The following is a 6,960-nucleotide window of genomic DNA, read 5'->3' as shown; positions in this document are numbered from 1 at the left end:
TCCCCCCTTTTCCCCCCCCTCTCTTCTTTCCTCCCTCCTAAATCCTTCCTACTCTTCTGCGGCTGCCGACTGTCTACCCTCCCAAAACCCGTCCAACCCCACCCACCGCCGGGCCACCCCGGACCCCATTCGCCCACACTGGCCCCCCCACCCGCCCCCACTGCGCCCACCACCTCGCGCCCACCCCTGAAACCCTTCGAAACCCCCTTCGAAAACCCTGGAAAGAAAAGGGGAAAAGGGGGAAAAGGGAAACCGGGAAAAAAAAACGAAAACCCCACATGCCCCCCGACCCTTTTCATCAACTTCTCCTTCAAAAATTCCATCCCTCACCAACCCCCCCAAAATTTTTTTAAAGGGGGGGGGGCCAAAAAGGGGAAGGGGGGGAAGGAAAGGGAAAAAGAGGGGAAATGGGGGGGGGGGGGGGAAAGAAGGGGGGGAAAGGGGGGGGGGAAAAGAAGAAGGGGGGGGATTGGGGGGGAAAGGAGGGGGGAGGGGGAGGGGGGGAGGAGGAGGAGGAGGAGGAGGAGGAGGAGGGGAGGAGGAGGAGGAGGAGGAGGAGAGGAGGAGGAGGAGGAGGAAGAGGAAGAGGAAGAGGAAGAGAGGAGGAGAAGGGAAAAAGAGGAAAAAGAAGGAAGAAGAAAAAGAAAAAATACGAAAAAAAAAGAGAGAGAGAGAAAGAAAGAAAAAGCACACGAACATACCGCCATGTAATACACGCTTACCATTTTTTTTTCTTTTTTTTCTTTTTTTTAAACAGCTTGTTCTCTCGCTTCTTCTCTCTTCTCGAATTACATTCCCTGGAAATCGCGAGGAAGTAATCGTGGCGAGAAAGGGGAAGCGAATTCGAAGAAACGTGTCTCACATTCCTTTCAATACAAATGCATTTTTTTTCCTGTGTGTAACTGCCAATCATCAGGCCTTAGTAATAAGATAAAAATGGTGGCGGTGGTGATTCATGGTGATTCACGGCGTTTCATTTGTGATTATGGTTATGATTATGATGATTATGATGATGAATGATGATGATGATGATGAATAGTGATGAATAATGATGATAATGATGAATGGTGATGAATGATGAATAATTGATGATGATAATGATGATAATGAAAATGATGATAGTGATAACAGCAAATTGTAGTAATGGATGTTCACGTGCCTAATAGAAATACGCCTCCCCTAAAAACATGAACGAGATAATCCCATCCGTCAGTGTCAAAGCAGCGTGCCAATGTATCATTTTCTGTCAAGTGCTACAGGTTCTCTCCTAAGAAATCTTATGTGCTTCTTTATTTTTTACTGTCAATCTGTCTCTCACTCACTCACTCACTCACTCTCTCTCTCTCTCTCTCTCTCTCTCTCTCTCTCTCTCTCTCTCTCTCTCTCTCTCTCCCTCTCTTCCCTTCTCTCACTCTCTCTCTCTCTCCTCTCTCCTTCCTCACTCACTCTCTCCTCACTCACTCATTCACTCTCTCACTCACTCACACACACACCACACACACCACACACACACACACACACACACCACACACTAAAAAAAAAAAAAAAAAAAAAAAAACAATAAAATAATAAAAAAGTCGATAACACTTTTTTTTTTCCCTTAGCCACCACTTCCCTCCTCTCAAACATAATAATTCCTTCACAGACAAGAAGAATAAAGGGAAAAAAAAAAAAAAAAAGCAGTGATGTCGAATCTGCAGAGAAGAGGCCACCTGAAAGAAGCCGGCAGGGGTAAGAAGGAGCCCCCTCAGGCGCCTTCGCTGGCCACCCCGAGGCTTCTGGTGCCAGCCATGCTCCTGCCTACATCTCTCACACAACATAATAAAAAAAAAAATTTTTTTTACGACTTGTTCGCCCGTCACCCAAAAGAATCTTTAAAAAAGTTAACCAATAAACCCAATGCAGTGGACAGGTTGACCTTTGACCTTTGGACCCTTGACCTGACCCTTGACCCTTTGCTGAACACACGTCAAGTAACGTCGCCCACTGTTTCAGATGACGCTGTACATTTGCTTTGCAGATCAGTTGGAAATAGTGCTCTGTTTGTGTGTGTGTGTGTGTGTAGTGTGAGTGTGTGTGTGTGTGTGTGTGTGTGTGTGTGTGTGTGTGTGTGTGTGTGTGTGTGTGTGTGTGGTGTGGTGTGTGTGTTGGTGTGTGTGTGTGTGTGCATGCACATGTGAGGTGGGGTGGAATATGTTTATGTATGTATGTACTTATATACTTATATAAGTATGTATGTATATACGCATGTGTGTTAGTGTCTGTGTTTATGAGGTGGGGTGGGATGTGTGTCTGTATGTATGCAAGTATGTATGTACATGTCTATGTTTGTGTGTATGTATGTGTGTTTATGTGTATGTATGTGTGTATGTATGTATGTGTGTGTGTGTGTATGTATGTATGTATGTATGTGTGTATGTGTATGTATGTATGTATGTATGTATGTATGTATGTATGTATGTATGTATGTATGTATGCATGTATGTATGTATGTAAATATGCATGCTTGCATGTATGTGAGTGTGTCAATATAATAATCATAATAGTAATAGTAATAAGGTAGCTGAACCAAATCATTTAAAATTATATTCCCCATAACCTTCCCCCATTATACAAATACAAACCAAGACAGTACCTTTACCATCATACGCATTCACATCCGAGATTATTCCTTTCTAGTGGGCAGCATCAAGTGTTACGAGTGTGTACACAACAACCAGAGAATGAAGAGGCACAATCGCTACGTCTACCCCTGTTCAGAGTTTGATGGCTCAGACAGATACATCATGAACTGCCCAGACTCAAAGCTTTGCATTTACCAGCGGATAACTTTGCCATTGTCGAACGGTAAGTATCTCCTGTTTGGGAGAAAGAAAAGAAAAAAAGAAAAAAATTTTATGACATGTATATATCATTTCAGATTTTTCTTTATAATGGTCACGGAGGTGATTCAGTAAACTGTATGGTCACATATCAGTATATAAATCCTTTGAACTTTTTTTTTAACCAAAAATATTTATTTCTACTCATTTTCTTCCCACTTCCAGCAGAAAACATAATTGTAAAAACAATGGATGGCTGTACCCCAAACACCACAGACAACGCCCGCTATGCCGAGGCAGGTCTGGTCAAAGAAGGCTGCATCCAACACAGGAGTCTGTACAAACCCCCCTCATCAGAATACTGTTACTGCAGTCACAATCTCTGTAATGGAACGATGACCAACTTGTCTTCTACGGTCATCCTGGCAATTCTTTTGGCGACGGCACTTTTTTACAATTACCAGTGGTCAAGCTTGTCCTGATATTTCCAAACCCATAGATATTATAAAATGATACATCTACTGAGATCTCCTTTCCATAATCTTCAACTGCATGCACACAATATATGTGTAGTGCAAATCTTCTACTATGAGTAAATACAGGACGTTTCTGGTTTCTGGTTATTCTAAGGTTTACATGGAAATGCTGTGAAACTTCCTTAGGATCTTTAGGTAGGTGGGGACTAACCGATTCCAAATTTAACTTGGGAACTGTAAATACTTGTCTACAAATCCAATAATGTTAAATTTTATATAGTGCATAAAAAAAGAATATCCTTATCTAAATCTCTAGAATACTTTTATATGAATCATAGCTTCAAGAGACTCTTTCAATATTTTCTGAGCCGTCACACAACAAGCAACCAAGCTCTTAACTACTGCAGAGCACTCGAGGCAGTGACTGTAACGTTCGACAGACAACCCATAACTCCAGAAGTCCAAATATGGTGCTTAGTAAACCTTGGGAACCCGCTGACCTACAGGTTTTTTTTGCAGCGCAAGACGTAATAGACTAGTCAAGTTGCATGGCTGTGCTTTCTTGTGACTTCTTCATTACGATGTAAGTTATTTTCTATTTTGTAATAAGATGGCTATGTAATCGTTACTTTAAAAAAATTCAATCATTACTTAAAGTACTATATGAAACTTACAGAGCTACAGTGTGCTCTGTATAAAGACTGTGATATTATGTTAGCATTCATTTGACTATTGATAATGATACTCTTCAATGTTTAATATGGAATAAATGTTACAGAGGAATAAATGTGTATCCTTCACAAAAGTAATGAAAACAATTTCACATGTTGAAATCAGTTGAAATTCTGAGTCATTTCCAAACCCCAAAACAGGTGAATCGATTGGATAAAGAAATACAAATTCCTGGCTGATATGGACTATTTAAAACATTATTTTGTTATTAACCTGCAGACAAAAGTGCCCTGGAGTTTACATAAAATAGGAACTAAATTAGAGATAATTATGCATGATCCATCATATAAATCCACCATATACACCTTCCCTCTCCCATTCACACACAAAAGCACTCCTAACAACCCTGCTTCCAGGCGAAAAGAGAAGAGAAAACAATATAAAACCAAAATGTACATAACCATGTCTCATGACCACTCTTCACAGGCCTCTTTAAGAAGACAACATTTAGACTCAAAATACCACAGATTTTCCCTTTTTCATCCTTGCTGCATCCATTTTATTCAAAAAAAAAAAAAAAAAAAAAAAAAAAAAAAAAAAGCATACTCTACGGTTTTCTACTGACCTGAGAGTCGAACTCGATGAGGTACAAGAAAACCACGTCTTCTCTCTGCAGTCTGATGGCCGCATGCAGAGGGTGCTTCGTCTTATTCTTAAACATGGCATACAGCAAAGGAGCCGACATGTGCGAAAAGTCATCGGGGGTGAAGTCATTCTGCGGAGGACAAAGACAAAGCAGAAGTGAATGGGGGGAAGATAATGGATGTATAAAATAAGGAAACGAATCGATCATCCACTGAAAGTTCATGGAGAAGACAGTAAAAAAAAAAAAAAAAAAAAAAAAAATTAAAAGAATTCACAATGTCCAAAGGAGTAACTTTATTACATGGTTCAACACCTTATGCTCTTTTCTCATCTCCTTTTCTTCTCTTTAACACTCTCCTTTCCTCTCCTCACTTATCTGTTCTTCTCTCTTTTCTCCTCTTTCCCATACCTTGCTTTCAACCTTCCTCCTTTTTACTAAAGGAAACAACAAAAAATAAAAGCATAGATAATAATGTTTACAGTTTTATAACACAAATATCATGACAAACAATGTCAAGAATTCCAAGGTCAAAGCTAATTGAAACATCTCCTTTGTTCTTCACACAAAATATAAGACTATTTACAGTCTCTAATTATAGTTTCCTATGTGTCTCTTTTTCCGTGTACCAGGAAATTAACATGAATGATACACTGTAACGCATTCACTTCCTGATATTCATTACAAATAATGCATAATACACTACAAAATATACTCTTAATAAATGAAGGCAGGTCTCAATTTAGATAACTTAAAGTTTAAGTGTAATTACAGATTCTACTTTACTTAATACAGTAATATGTAAAATGACATTAGATAACATTCTTCAGTTATTTCAATTAATTCTGTAAAACTAAAGCATATATTGTCAAAAGCACCGATATATATATATGAAAAATCATTCTTGAAACAAGCATCTCTAAACCTTTAATTGAAAAGAGACCAACTCAAGTTTTTTTTCTTTCTTTCCATAATCCTTCCCCATTTCTGCCTGCCAACAAATGCTCTCGCTCCATATATTCTCTTCCACACTAATTAGGGTAACATTTGGTAATTTTATGCAAACCTGATTTTTACATTTAAAACTTATGTATTGTTTTTTTTTTCCATCAACAATAAAGGAAATCCTTTCTCTTCCCCCCAAAATTCAGTCTTATCAACAAATAGCAAGTTTGAAAACAGCTTCAGAAGACACCACTGTCATCATAACAACCCCAGTCAGATTTTTTTCCATGACCATGAAAGCATCATAATAAAGATTATCAATTTCCTTTAACTAAACTGCTCACAAAAGTTTTGTTTTACAATTCTGTTTACATCGAGACAGATTCACAATCACTTTTTAAAAGGGAGACTTTTACTAGGTCTGCTAGTGTCACCTTTTTATTGGATTTCTTGATTTTTTATTAAAAAGAGAAGTTTTAACTTACCATAAACTATTATTCTCATTATCAATGAGATAATGTTACTCATATTAATACTGCTATCATTATCAAATTTTTTACAACAATACGAGTAATAAATACAAAAAATGCTTCATTAAAAAAACTCACAAATAGGGTAAATAGGTGAGGCAGTAGGCCTATTAACGAACTCCTTAGCAAATGCATGCTTCTAGAGCCATAGAGGGAGTAAACAAAATTAATAAAAACACAATGACAGTTGGTCTTACTTAGTTATTGGTGTTCGCTTAAGCAAAAACCCTATTAGTGGCTCATGTTAGGACCAAACTTGGGGGACTCTACATACATATATGCACTCCCAGCATCAATAGGTTAAGCCTTCAAATAAACGCCTTTTGCTACATAAACCTTGTCTCCCCACATCAAGTCCTAAACAGCAACTGGTAACCTATAAAAGTTTGGTACAAAACTCAACCAAAATAAGCCACAAAAAATAGAAGCATATTTCAAGAAAGCATTTTCTAAGTCCTGACATTACTTACCCTGGACATGGCAGAGAAATAAAAAATCACCTTCCAAGATTAGCAAAATTCTCATAAGTTTTGCTCCAAAACTACCCAATGGGGAATCAGTGTTGAACAAAAGACCCTCAAAATCTGCCACCAATTTTATTGCTGTGGTGTAGAGCGAAACAGTTTTTTACTGTGACCCCCAAACCCCTGAGTGCCTTTTTAATCGTGTGATTTATAAAAAAACTTTATTTTCTAACATAAAAAGGATTTAGAAAAGGAAAAAAAAATCAAAGTTTAGAGACTAGAACTAAGAGACCGGTTCTATAGTTAGAAAAATTTTTTTTAATTCTTTGTGGCTTTTTTTTTAATTCTTAAAATGAAGTAAAATTCATCACATCAAAGTTCCAATTTACTTAACTTTCATTTAAGAAG

At 38.0% G+C, this 6,960-nt stretch overlaps 1 protein-coding gene across 2 annotated transcripts in view; it reads left to right on the top strand.

Annotated features, from left to right (window-relative positions):
• LOC119578694 (rabankyrin-5-like) overlaps positions 1–6,960 on the top strand; it is a 95,611-nt gene that overhangs the window by 24,492 nt on the left and 64,159 nt on the right. The window lies entirely within an intron of this gene.

Source organism: Penaeus monodon, chromosome 11 (genome assembly GCF_015228065.2).
Source record: "Penaeus monodon isolate SGIC_2016 chromosome 11, NSTDA_Pmon_1, whole genome shotgun sequence".
NCBI lineage: Eukaryota > Metazoa > Arthropoda > Malacostraca > Decapoda > Penaeidae > Penaeus > Penaeus monodon.
The sequence above is the reverse complement of the archived record's forward strand: the minus strand, read 5'-3'. Positions and strand labels throughout refer to the sequence as shown.